General features: G+C 43.2%; 1 protein-coding gene across 4 annotated transcripts in view; it reads right to left on the bottom strand.

Annotated features, from left to right (window-relative positions):
* GLI2 (GLI family zinc finger 2) overlaps window positions 1-11,022 on the bottom strand; it is a 189,244-nt gene extending 178,222 nt beyond the window's left edge. Inside the window, exon 1 of one of the 4 annotated variants that reach the window (XM_027461189.3) lies at window positions 10,655-11,022. The gene's annotated coding sequence lies outside the window, so the exon portion shown is untranslated. The remainder of the gene's footprint in view (window positions 1-10,654) is intronic. The other 3 variants (XM_072040761.1, XM_027461186.3, XM_072040762.1) reach the window with 3 other exon arrangements.
* Between the last annotated feature and the right edge of the window lie 3,198 nt (window positions 11,023-14,220).

Genomic DNA, 14,220 nt, shown 5'->3' with positions numbered 1-14,220 from the left:
CTCATGCAAAAATACACGTTCACTGAAATAAACTAAAATACATGTACACAACTGCCTTTAAAAAAAATCTTGTAGAAAGAACCTGAAGTACAATGGAGCGAAAAGTGCTGTGTGTTTTGTATCCTCACTGCCATAACTGTAGGGATCTTTAGAGGAAGGCTGTTTTTCTTTTTACTGTGATGAATGCCTTAATATACAGGGATGAATTGAGGTAGACAGATAAATACGGACAGAAACGATTGCTCATTTGGAGGCTCTTGACCATATCTGCCTCTAAGTTTCCAATCAAATAATTCTCAAGTGTTGTCTCTTAGCAGGCTTCATCCTGCAGAGCTGAACCAAAGCTAGAGCAAAAGATAACTGCAGCGATATAAGAACTAATTAGTCATTTGATTAGCTGGTGAGAAGACAGGGCACTGCAGTTCTGTGACCTAAAAATGCCACCAATGACCTTCAAACTCCATCTCAAGGGAGTCCAGAAGTCTGTAACCTCCAAGGAGAGGGAGAAACGGATGATGCCTAAGCACCATTAGTTCACAGGAGATGTCGAAACAGTGGAGAGGCTGAGCTGAGGAGAGGTGTGCCACCTGAAGCAGTCAGCCAGCCAAAGAGCACCTGCAGCAATGCACTTTGTCTGAACTACTGCGCCAGCGGCTCGGCAGTCCAGCCTGCTCAGGAGATGCACAAACCTCATCCTAGCAGCTAACAACGTGTAGCAGGAGGGGAAAAAAAAAGCCAACCCACAACTGCCTGGTCTTCGTTGAAGAAAGCATAGAATCCAGCCATCACCAGGGTGCAGGTGGCAGCCCCTTGGTTGCACCACGCCTGGAGACAGCAGCTGAGGAAAGGATGGAAAAGTCTTTGAAGAGCACATCTTGAGCAGCCAACTTTGTCACCCGCTCTCCATGGAGATCAGATGCTGGTGAACACCCTCAGCCTGCTGGTTATTCCATGGGCAGCTGCAGAGAGGTGGGAACTGGGGTGAAGCCAGCAGATCCCCTGCTTAGGCTGCAAAGTTGCATCTTCAACAGGAAAGGGGGACACCAAGATGGCCAGGGCTATGAGTCCCACATCATTACGCATCCCCTTCCTTCAGCTTGACAGATGGAGAATGCCAGGATCGAACTGTGCCCAACACACTACAAACTCCCAGCCTAATCTGAGGCAAATCAGCCGGTCGTGTGGAGACACCCGTGGCCTGAAAGGATCCAGCCCAGAAGGGGCAGCAGAGCATGGCACCGGCTCACCAGCAGCAGGGTCCCCCAAGAAAGCCCTGCTTACCTCCCATCCTCAGTGCCTTGGATGGCGTCTCACTCTTGGGTATCTCTACCCTGAGAACAGATGAAAGGAAGATTGCCTTGGCAAAGATCCCCCATCCAGCTGCACCGTTGGAAATGCCCTCTGGAAAGGAAAGGAGGAGGATCCCTCACCTCGCGCGCTCCTGGTGAGTGGCACAGCCTCCATCCCCGTCCCCTCGAGGCAGATCCAGACCTGCTATTTGCCGCCCACACTTCCCCATGTGCTTTGTCCCAGACTGATGAACTCACCTCCAGCACCACTGATTTTCTCAGAATAAGTCCTACACATGGTTTAAATTCTAGCAAGCCCTGCCAGAGGCCTAGGAATAAAATCCAGGAGAAAGAACATTTTTTTTGAATAGAAAATAGAGGCTAGGTGCTGCAGTACTGTTGTTCATTAGGTGCAGGCTTTGCTGAGAAGATACATCCACAGTATGTGCAAGGGCTTCCCCCTTCATTCCCTTTTCTTTAAAAATATCTGGGGAAAAGGCCCCAGCCATACACAAAGGCCAAAAAATTAGCCATGGTCAAGTAACACACATACTACGCTCAGCTCTATATTCTACTAAAGTTTTGAGAAGGGAAGACCAAAGTTAGAAGTACAGTTACTACAGTCTACAAAGGACTTTTAGATATCCAAGTCTGACTTAGTGTGAATTGGAACAAAATCCCGAAATGATGAAATTTTCCCTAAAGGGAATTTTAAATCAACTATTTGGAGCCTACTGAAAAATCAACTGTATGGCTATCACATTCCCTACAATTTTAAAATTCTAATAGAAATTTATTTCAACAGAAAACCTGCACTCAATTTTAAAATACTGATTTTTTAACACCATCAGAAAAATCCCCAGCCTCTCTTTTTCTGCTTGTTTTTGACAAATATGACCTGATTTTGCAAGAGATTTTAGTGTTGATGATGCCAGATATTGGAATATGATTCCATCAACAGGCCCTAGTCAGGAAATACCAAAGCTGTGGTTGCCAAAGCAACATAATTAACTTGATCATGGTATGTACACTGTGCACCACTTCCCAAAAGGCCCTTTAACACCCAACTAAATCCTTCTGGAATGGCACATCAGGGTTTATTTCTCCTCTAAGTTCTTCGAGAACAGGCACAGCAAAAGGAGAGGTTGTGAGAAGTGTTGGAAGCCAAGCAGTGCCCTGCGCCCTGCCCATGGTCCCATGGGTGCAGGCAATTGAGGGCCAATTCTTGCCCCGAGCCTACCCACAAGATTAGTGGCTGGAGAAGTCATGGAGACCCACAGTCCTGTTGAGTGAACACCTTTCAAAACGCATCACTTTTATTTCACCCGTGTTAGCAAATGTAACAGGTTTGGCTCTTTTATGGCATAATCAGTGAAATTCTTACTACCTGGGCAGGGAGGCCCAGATGTTGACGTGAAGCCTTGACCCTGGGGCCACAGACTTCAAAACCTGAATATGCTGTCACTAACTCAACACATACAATGTATCAAATATAAGCCCCTGTCTGATCATTCGGAAAAAAAATATATAGGAAAAAAATATATAAAAAAATTGAGTGATGAGCTTTCAGCCTGTCATCAGACCACAGTGACCTCAATTTTTTGAGAAATAAAGTCAAAATCTATTCTTATCTTCAGAGATTCAAGATGTATTTATGTGTCAAACTTTTCCCCCTTGTCCTTAGCCTTTGGGAAGTGCACTAAGAATGATATCAAAGCCTGAAAACCCTGCGATCACATCCACATTCACCTCTGACCTAGGATGCCTATAGCTCTCACCAGCTCCTCAGCTCATCCTCAGCCTACGGAGCAGACTGCAGTCCCAGGAGCAGCTTGCAGTGAGCCTTTCAGGATCAAGTAAAGGCCACTTTGCATAGGAAAACCATACAAATCTGCCTTTTTTTTTTTTCCTTTTTTTTTTTTTTCTTTTTTTTTTTTTTTCTTTTTAGGGCCAAAAGAAACAACTTCACTTTGGCAGTTTTCTGCTTCTTGATATCCTTGAAAGATGTTTTACCAGTATCTTCCTCTCCCCTACAAGCAAATATTCTCTTTGAAATGTCTTGGTAACATCTACAGGAATAATATGCCGAATGTGAACACTGATTGATTCTTTCTTAGCCATCAAATGTGCTTACACAGCAACTACACACAGCAAATGCACACAAATCTCACATTTCACATTTAAAAATATGAACATGCTGTGTTTTTTTACTCAAACGTAATGAATGAGCTTAAATATTACAACTTGAAATTATTAAGTAAATCATGGCACCTGTAAAGCTTCCATTTGCATAACATTAATTCATGATGGCATGTAAAACAAATTCATCACTCTTACTATATTGTAGTCTGATTTATGTTGGAATTGGAAAAAATAAAAATCATGGGCACAAAATTATGTTGACAAGATGTACGTGCTCTTTGAAGCCCAAGGTGTGGGTGTTTTTTTCTGTTGTTGTTGGTCTTTTTTTTTTTTTTTTTTTTTTTAAAGCATTGAAACAACTAAATTATGTGAAAGAGGGCTGGGAGAAAGCATCTTAAAAATGAGTAACACACTAGCATCACACATACACGTTCTCCCGTTATTAATGTCAAGCATGGTGAAGATACTCTAGAAAATCATTACCATTCATAGCTACTAACAGCCATTAAATTTCAATCAATTCAACTTAACACAAGTGTACTTCAGTAGCCCTTACAGTTCCTTATAGAGGTGGCTCAGAAAGTCCTGTCTGACTTATTGCATTGTTCGCTGCACAAAGAGGCATTGCTAAGGATTGCTCTGAAAAGGCGCTATCTTGGTGTTGGGAACTGATGCTCTTTTAACACCGTAGCAATCAACAGACCTTGAATTTAAGAAAGCTTGATAAAAGGGACTCTAATAAGACTCCATGGGTCAGTATGAAGGGAGAAATATACTGATTTTTAGCTAGGGATGTTGTTTTCTAAGCTGAAAAGAGATTTGGTGGGAAGTTTTCAACTTTTTTAGTAGCCTTTTAGTAGCTAAATCAGACTATTTAACACAGGGCCAGACAACTTCCAGGTGATCCCCTTGCTCCAAGAGAACATGCTCACTAAATATATAGGATGTTTAAAGAAAAAAAAAAAAAAAAGATTTAATTTCCAGAGACTGGATATTTAAACTTCCCTGAAACAAATACAAACCAGCAAGCTGTGATATCACAGCTTCTCCTACGCATCTGAATTGCATTTGTAACACTGGAAATTTTTTCCACTGCTCTTACAGGAATTAAGCTGTGCAGCTGACCATCCTTTGCAGATCCTGGGGAGGACCGGGCAGTCCCCCACCGGGGGTGCTTTGCACTGCATGGCACAGGTGAGGAACTGGGACCACAGGGTGCCCATCAGCAGGGGACCGGACCCACACCAGCTTCCACTTTTCAGCATTGCATCCCAGAGAAGGCCTGCTCCTCCAAAGAGATTTCATTAGTTTCATTTGAATGAATTATCTACAGTAGAATCCCACATTTCACAGCGCATAAAAGTCTTTTTTATTACTCTTTTTATAAACAGGAGCCCAGATTTTCCCAGTAGGATTCATCCTGCTGGGCACAAAGTCCTTTCAGTGGATTTAGAGGCGGTTTAAGATTGCAGGTGTGCATTCCTACCGGAGGGATTGTCACTTTGTGCACAGAAAATAAAAGATGCAGTCACAGATGTGCCACCCTTGCATCTGAAATCATAAACACCAGGACTGATAACCTTCTGTGGCTTTTAGCTCATCCCTTAAAAGTATCAGCATTGACAGTACTTACTATTATTTGGGACTATTCTACAGAACTCTGGGGTTTTCCTTCCCCCGAGACCTACACCTCAGCGTTTAACTTAGAGTACTAGTGAAGTTCTTTGGAGCCAGAGAACACCCGAGAAATCTCTCAGGCAGATATATGCTCAATTTTAACTCATTTCCCTACACTTACAAGCTGCACTAAATGAAATGAAATTAATGTTAAAAAGGCCTTTATTTAAAAGTCTTGCAGTGACAAGATCAGAAAGTGGCAGAGTTCAAGTAAATCATTCCATGGAAGATGTTAGCAAAGCTTAATCATACTGGAAGCCACATTTAATTACAGCTTTTTAAGTCCATCTGGGAAAAAAGAAGAGACTTAAGTATGTCACCTGAGATGATCTAGATACTGAAACTATTTGTAAGTTAACAAAAGCATTTGCATCACAAAGCACTCTGGGGCAGCACCATGGCAAAGCAGATGTGTAATGAACAAGGATCATAGCACCAAAACAATCAGGATTGTAAATAACTACTACTAATCTGCAATCATTTAAATTTGGGTTTAATTGCTAGGCAGCAAATACATTTCATTCTTGCAGAGGTAAATGCTCTGCGGAATACACACTTCAAGGTATTTAGCGGCAGAAGCAATGCAGTCAAGAATCTGAATGTCAGAAGGGCACAGAACAAGAGACAAGCAGCAGGGCTGGATTTGCTATAAGATCTCATACACATTAAACAAACTTTTCCCTGGAACAGAATTAATAATGCAGCCATCTCCACTGTATGTACTGTAAGTGCTACAGGAGTGACACAATGACGCACATGGGAGGCAAGAGGGTAGTGACTATAGAACAAAATTCAATCTAGTGCTAATGAATAAAAAGTTCCTTTTATTTCTCTGTTGTTTTTGGTTCATTAAATTTTCCACAGATTTGCAGAGAAGAAAACGTGATCAATAAACCTTGACAAAAGTGAACATGTGAAAAAGGCGAGAGAAAGGCACAGGAAGATAAAAGTGATATCCCGATCACAGATTTCAGAGGCAGATGACCAGAGCTTTGGGCTGCTGAATAATCTGAATAGACCATCATTTCTTTACAGCCTTTTACTTTCTTTTCCCTGACTGTTGGAACTCTTCATTCAATACAATAGTAAATGCACTAAAACTTTTTTTCTCATGCTAATGGTCGAAATCGGGCGCTCACAGTTAAAACACACTTCCCACCAACTTGTTTTCTTTAAAAAAAAAAAAAAATTAACCTATTCAAGTTAAACTAAAATGTCAAAGACAGCTTAAGGCTTACTCTCACCATTCCACAAAATTAATGGTTTTCTCCCCAGCAGATACAAAAAGAAAAGCCTTGAATAAGGATAAAGCTGCTAAACTCTTTTCATATGAAAAAGAACACTTAGAAAGCAAAAAGAAATACATCCAGTACAAAGATCCTGGTACCTACAGTTCTAATTTGTATTGTTTTCTTTTGGAATATTTATAATTGCAGAAAGGTGACAGTCAAGCTCAAACAATAGTGAAATGGTGAAAAAAGATTCACCAGTGACTCATGTATTTGGGCATCCATGCCCAGTGACAGTGCCATAAATGCTTCCACTCGTTACAATGGGGACCCAAAGGAACCAATTTGCAAATGTGTTTTCTAATTTGGGTGTCCACTTCGAGGCACCAAGGCCTCTTTTACACTAACACTTCAGATTCACCAATCCCAAATAACTTTTGCTGCTCTGTGTTTTTGAATTACAGGATAGCAACTTTCCTGTTCTCTTATTTATGTATTTATTTATTTAAAGAATTTAGGGGGAATGGGGTGTGGTTCTGCAGAAGAGTGTGAATGAAGAAAATTTCTGCAGTCACTCCTGCACTATACATATCTAACATGTATTTGTTTCCAACTGGAACTGGCCAGCAGAAAATTGGACCTGATGACCCAATCACTTGTCCACAAGTATCTGTGGAAGGAAACCCACAAAATTGTCAACTCTTCAGCTCTGAAGGTTACCATGCAAGATCCAATTCTTGCTGCTCTGACACCACATACCAGTGAATTTCTAGAAGATGCACATATATACGATCTGCTCTATATATAGGTCAAGAATTATTCATATTACCAACATACACATGTGTACACATACAGAGCCACCCATCCTCCTAATGCAATGTCTTCTCAGAGTCACTCATTCTAAGATTTGTTCAATGCTGTTATTTTATTTAGGGTTGATTTAATTAATTCTCGAATACCTCCTGTTGTTTTGCTTTTCTTTAAAAAGGCCCTGGGAACAGAGCTGGAGCAAACAGCAGTGAACCCTAAATACCACTTAATGCTTTGTGGCAAGTTGTCCAAATGCGCAACTGTTTAAAATATTTACCCAGGTATATAAGGGGGTTGCGCAGCTCTCGAACAATGCCGTGGAATCTTTCCCATCAGTAAAAAAGCAGACAAAAAAGCAGAGGCTGCTTAACCTCAATGTCTCAGCAGCAAGTGAGAAGTGCAAATATTGCATTTCTATAAAGCCCTGGAAGCTTCATAGAAATAGAGTGGCAACTAATTAGTTTGATGCTATAGTCACATCTAATGTTCCTAAGCAGCTTCTTTGAAAAAACTCGCTGCCTTGAAATCCTTGGGCAGATTATTAAGTGGAGGCTTTGTGATGAAGCAATAGATAGGTGTTTGCTGCACAAATACATACAGATTTTGGTGACTGCTTACTGAATCCACTGCTTTCACTAATCTGCACTGGAAACTTCTCTATGAACAGAGCACTTCTTGGAGTACAAAAGCATGAAGTATCTGTGTACCTTTCAGACTACAGGGCAAACAACTGCCTTACAGTAGGCCACCAAAACCAAGGGGAGGCAGTTAACCGAGTGTCCTCCGTACTTAGAAGCACAGAATGAGGATAATGTTAATGATATTAGGTCAGATGTTCTACCACATCCTTAAACAAAGAAAGATGGGGTCAAGGGACTAGAAAACTCTTTTTAAAAAGTCAAACTTTCTAAATAGAAGTATCAGGATCGTGAAAAACGTTTTAAACTTATACAATGCTGGAGCGATCACATAAGCCTACCCATAAGCAGCCGCTCCTGTAGCCCCCCCAGTCTGTAGACAGCTTCTCTGCAAACGTGAAGGGGACGTTATGGTAAAAGCCTTTAAGGTCTTTAAAATCACAGAAAACAGACTCAAAAATAGCCCTTTGCCATAAAAGTGTCAATAGCTTTTAAAACTATGTCAAATCTTTCTCACTATATACTATTACACTGGGAAAAAAAATCTTATCCAAATGTGACTTCAGCATTCAGTGTGACACCGGGGAATGCAGGCTGCTGTGTATTGCATATCTGAGGTCAAGTTCTGTTTTCCTTTACACAAGCATAAACTGGAGTAGCTTCACTGAAATTATGCCAGATTTATACTGGCATATGCATCTAGTTCAAATTCTTCTATGGCTCTAATTTTTCTCTAAATGAATGACCTAACACAAACAGTATTTGTCCATCTGTATACATCCCCTTTGACACACTGGAAAAAAGACATTGAAAGGAAGTTGGAAACAGTCCTCGAGATCTGTTTTTCTTTGAAGAACAGCAGTTGCATTTCTGGGCACTTCAAAGTCACATACTTTAAGCAATAACAACATTCAAGATCAAGTGAATCTTGCCTCACCTTGCTTTAAAGATTAGCTCTTTCACAAACATACACCAGAGGCTCGGATATCCACATACCCGTAGATTAGCAGTTCATCTTCAGTGGATCAGGCACTTTTTAGTACTACAGATAGGTCATGTTTTCAATCAAATGACAAATTTTCAAGAGTTGTTTACAGTGGAAAAGCCATAATGAATTTCATTCACTTCTTTAAAGTTGTCAGTTTTGCAATAACCTTCAATATGACATTTTTATTGCAATTCAAAGTTTGACAGGTGTCAACATTTCCTGAAGTTCCAGCCAAAATCCAAATTACTGTATCCGCCAATCAGAAAAGTTGAACCAAACCAATTCACCAAATGTAGTTGCTGTGTACAGTAATTACCCTGCATTTCAAACATCCCGGGAGCATAAGCAATTATTCAGCAGGATCCTCTTTCCCAGGTGAAGGTACAGTATGGATTGCACTTAGTTTCTTTTTTAGTGAAGTTAAGTGAATTAGGTTTAGACCTTAAAGCATTTTTTTTTTTCAACAAGGTAGCTAGAACAAACAGATCAAATCAGTAAGTCTTACAACAAATCAGTCTATTCCACTTCTGTATATTTTGAATTTCATCGCTTATTTACTTTACATTTTTGGCACCAACTCCACAGTGCATGCCAATACAATATTTGTTTAAATGTTGTTTTATGCAGCATGCTAGGCAAACGCTTGTTTTCAAATTCTCGTGCATCCTGACAACCTCAATTGCAAAATAATAATAATAATAATAACAACAACAATAATAATAATAATAATAATAATAATAAAGGAGAAGGGGACTGGCGGGGTATGGACAAAGTTTCCCAACTGCTCCCTGTATGCGTGCCTGCAGAAATAACATGCACAATGGCCAATGAAATGCCCATTTCTCTGTGCACCACGGTGGACACGCCAGCCTCCGGTCCGGGGGACTGCACAGACCATGAGGGCGTCTGTAAGAAGGCGGGGACCCCTGCCCGGCCCCGCGCAGAGGGCGGAGGTTTGCACAGATTTGCGCGGGTTTTGCACAGATTTGCGCGCAGCGCCCGGGGCAGGCGGGGCACGGCGCGGCCCCATCCCGTGCCGGGAAGTTTCTAAGGGCGGTCAAAAAAGATACAAATAAAAATAAATAAAATCCCGCAAATGTTGGGAAAGCCGGCGGCAGGACCACTGCTAAGCAGCCCGAGCCCCTCGCGCTGGAAAAGTCAGGTTTCCCAGGAAATGATGGCAATCACCCGAGGCAGAAAAGGCATCCAGATGAGCCCATCTCCCTCCCCTCCTCCCCGATTGTTTTAGAGCCTCCGAGTCCGGGGGAAAAACTCTCAACTCCCTAAATCCTTAATAGGATTGGAGTCCGGGTCTCTCCGAGCCGCTCCTCATCACACAGGGATCAAGTTGCAGCAGGGAATTTTTTAAATTCCTCAGCAAATATACTTGTCGAAAGATTGCCCCTCCCGGGGGGTGCCAAGGGGAGAGGGGGGGGTAATAAAAAAATAAAAGACGAAGTGAGCGGTGGCTTTAGGGACTCCCGCTGTCCTCCGGGACCCCGGGGCAGGCGGTCCCGGTGCGGGGACTGTCACCGCTGCCCACCCCGGACAAAACAACGGCCCGGAGCCCACCCCGGGCGGACAGACGGACGGACAGACGCACGGACACACGGCAGCAGCCGCTCACCTGCGGGGGGGGAAGAAGGGAGGGGAGGCACAGGATGGGACCCCCCCGGTCCCTTTCTACCCCACCCCCCCGGGTACCCGGTGCGAGGGGACCCCCCCCTCTCCAAATTGCTGCCTAACCCTCCCCCCCCTCCCCCCCCCGCAGAGCATCTCCACCAAAAGCGGGAGGGGACGAAAAGAAAGAAAGAAAAAAAAAAGAATAATAATAATTAATTCAAAAGCACAATGAAAAGACACAATAAGCACCAACTTTACCCAAAAAGCGGAGCAGCAAGTTTTCAGCAGGCGAGCGGTTGCTGCGGAGCGGAGCTGCTCCTCCGGACCCCCATCATAAACTTGGGGGAGGGGGGCGTGGGAGGGACTTTCCCTCCGTCCTTCCCTTTTGTGCCTCTCCTCTCTCCCTCTCCCTCTCCCCCCCTCTCTCTGCTCTTCGCCAAAAGCCGCCGCGAATCCCGGCAGCGGCAGCGGAGGCTCTGCCCCGGCGGCTGGCGCGGAGGCCGGGCGGGGAGGGGAGGGGAGGCCGGGCGGGGGCAGCCCGCCGAGGTGCGGGGCTGCGCCGGGGCTCCCGCTGTCCCCCGCTGCCCATCAGTCCGCTCACGCCCGTAGGGAACCGTACGGACCCGCACGCAGGCTGAACTTCGGCGGGGATGAGGCTGGAGAGCTCTCAAGCCCCGGCGAGGGGGGTGAAAACTGGCTGCGGGGTCCCTCCCCTGGGTGCCGCTTTTGGTGTGAGATAGCCCGCAGGAGGGGGGCATCTGCAACAAAAGCACCCGAGCCTGTCTTCTTCGGGGAAAAGCAGACCGAAAGAGACGAGCAATAAAAGTTTGGCCTTGTGCGGGCTGACCCGTGCAGGGGTGGGATGGAGTTTGGGGTGGTTTTCTCCAGCTTGCCCTTTTCGCCTGCAATTTGCGCTACTTGCCCGGCTCGCGAGCATCCCCGCGGCCAAGGGGCAGGCCGGGCCTTTTGAAACATCTTCGCTGGGAGAAGTGCTCGCTAAAGACTGTTCCCTAAGCACAGTAACTAACAGGGCCAGAGTGCATTAATCTGTTTAAATCCTCATCTTTTGGGACCGGGGCTACAAGGAGAGAAAAAAAAAAAAAAAATTAGATCTCCAAAAATTGCCCGGCTCCCACCCTGAGTATCTTTGCTTTCGCACCGATCTGGTGCATTAACATTAATACCAATGAGGAATGCAGCAGTTTTAACTTGGACTTTGGCCAGACGGAGCTTGTTACTTGATTTGTTTTGATTTCTTTGGCTATGGAATTTATCGAAAGTTTAAAACACAACCAGATGCTGCTGGGGAGGGTCACCATGCTGTACCCTAGAGCAAGCTGAGACTCGCCATATCACCGGGGTATCTGACTCCAGCAGGATTATGTCCACTTCCATGGCAACCGCATGCCACATCAGCCCCCAGCTTCACTTTCAGTCCCTTGGGCACTGTTAACATTTGCCAGTGGATTTGCCCGACATACAGCCCAGGTCTGGGCAAGTAGAAAATGAGCTTTATGCCACTCAGAAACCTTCCTCTGCTAGCCTGTGCAAAATGCAACCTGACTGGACCCCAGGCTCAATACCACAATTTTAATCCTAAAAACGTGCACTAATTTCAGTGCCTTCGGTCTGAACATTAGATGGCATTAAAGACTGATATTTGAGGGTGACAACTGGCTCCCCACACACGTCTAAATCCCATTTATTCTATTCAAGTAGCTTGGGGAGGACAGCAAGGCAATGGGTTATTTTGCCAACCACCTACATTGCAATTTCTTGTGTGTGTGCGTCTCAAAGACTAGCACTGGCATGCACCCACTATCGCATCCAAAGAAGTTGTGTCATGCCACCATGGCACGAATGCAGCCCGTGCTGGCTCCCCAGTGCAATGTTACCCCTTGTCCACAGAGAATTTTGTGCTGTGAGGAAGGAGTTTCATTGCACCTACTCCTGAAGAGCACTCCACCATGGAGAGAGGGGCTTTGGTTACCAAAAAAAGGAACAAACCAAGTCTTTGATCTCCAGAAAACAAAGCCCGCTTGTATTTCCAGGTCACTTTATTGGAGGAGGATGACCTGCCAGCTCTGAAGGTGGGTCAGAGTTTTTTTGGATGGACCAAAAAGAACTGGCAAAAGGTTAACATTAGATATGTCCTCAATTCTTACCGCAGAGTTACAAAATACATACACATCTAGACTGTTGGCCAAGACAATTTTTAAAATCAAAAGAAGGAAATAAAAGATTAATTCAGAGCAGTTATATAGTTAAGAAAGACTGTTTTCCTTTCTAGAATTCATATGTATAAATCCTTTAGAAGATGGTGGTTTTCAAGCCTGAAGGGAAGCTCCTCCCTTTTGTAGAAGGATGATGGCAGGTGACAGCTGGAGTTTTTTGAGAACCTTGAGTTGGCTTTTACATTATCTGACTGCTGTAGCTCATCTGTCCTTTCCTCTCCTGCTCTGCTCATTGAACTGCCCTCTGTTAATCTTCCATAGGTGTCTGAGATTAAATAGACGACAGAATGACTGACATTTGGTATACATAAAAGAGTCAAAATATGAACAAGGGGTCAAAGTGCAGCTCTTCCCTCTGGTCTTCCCTCCTGCTCTTGTACAACTTGATGGGGATGAAACCAAGTAGGGATTTGAAGATATATGACAATGTACAGTTACTATACGTTGCTGTAGCACAGGTGTGGGTATAGAGGACACATTCAAAAAAGTTCTCGACTAAGGGAATAGGGTTTTTAAACACAATTAAAAACATAATAAAATAAAAAAACCCTCTCACAATGATAAAAAATTGACATACCACCAGCTCCAGGGTTGCTAATCTGAGATCTATCCCACTTCTGTTAAGTCAATGAAACAAATCTGATTAACCATAGGGGAAGCTAGACTAGCCTGGAAATGAACAAATGGAGCTTTTAAAATGTTTGATACTGTTATGAAGGAGGACTGTAATTTTTTTTATTAAAGGAAATATTTAAAGAAAATGGTTGAAAAAACAGTGGGGGATGCTCCATTATGTTCTGCTCATATCTATAGGATTTGTTTCTATAAATCTTCATAGATCGACATGATAAATTAAAAAGCTCATTTGAGTATTCCAAAGGATACACATGGGTAAAAGCTACCAGAAAAAAAAATCAGGTTATATATGTATCTCTTTTAGAAAGAAGACAATAATTACATGTAGGATGATCAGTAGGAGATAGAGGCCTAAAATCATGTTTCGTGTAATTCGTATCTTTATGATGTCTGGTTTAAGTCCAAGTGGAAAGCAGTACTTGATCAGTTCTGCCCTGATTTAAGCAACTGTATTAGCTCTGGGGTCAATAACATTGCACCGAGTCTGAACACACCTTCATATCTGTAAAATATAGCTAATCTTGATGATATCTAATAAATTAACAATGTCATGTGCAATGCTAACTCAGAATTTGCTACGAGAATGGGGAAGATTTTTTGGCACAATACATTTCTTTTTTTTTTTTCTTTAAAGTAGCCCTGTTACCTGGGGGAAATTGTAACTGTGCGCAAAAGAGACTATACTCATCGGGATGATATGCAGCTTTGATTCCTATCTGCCTCAGTGTATATGTTGTCTCTTGTTTAAAGCTTCAGTGGTAAGTTCCTTGAGGCAGGTGCCATTTTCCTGCACTGTACATTTTGATTAAGCCTTCTATATTTTTTTTCCTCTCTCAAAAGTGTATCCAAGAGTGCAATCAGTGCTAATTTTCTGATAGCTTTTTTTTGTTGTTTTCCTGCACCAAAGGGTCCATTCTTGCCACGTTTAATTTCTGCTGCATTGGGAATACTGAT

This window comes from Anas platyrhynchos, chromosome 7 (assembly GCF_047663525.1).
Source record: "Anas platyrhynchos isolate ZD024472 breed Pekin duck chromosome 7, IASCAAS_PekinDuck_T2T, whole genome shotgun sequence".
In the NCBI taxonomy this organism is placed as follows: Eukaryota; Metazoa; Chordata; class Aves; order Anseriformes; family Anatidae; genus Anas; species Anas platyrhynchos.
Note: the sequence above shows the minus strand (reverse complement) of the source record. Positions and strands in the feature narration are given on the sequence as shown.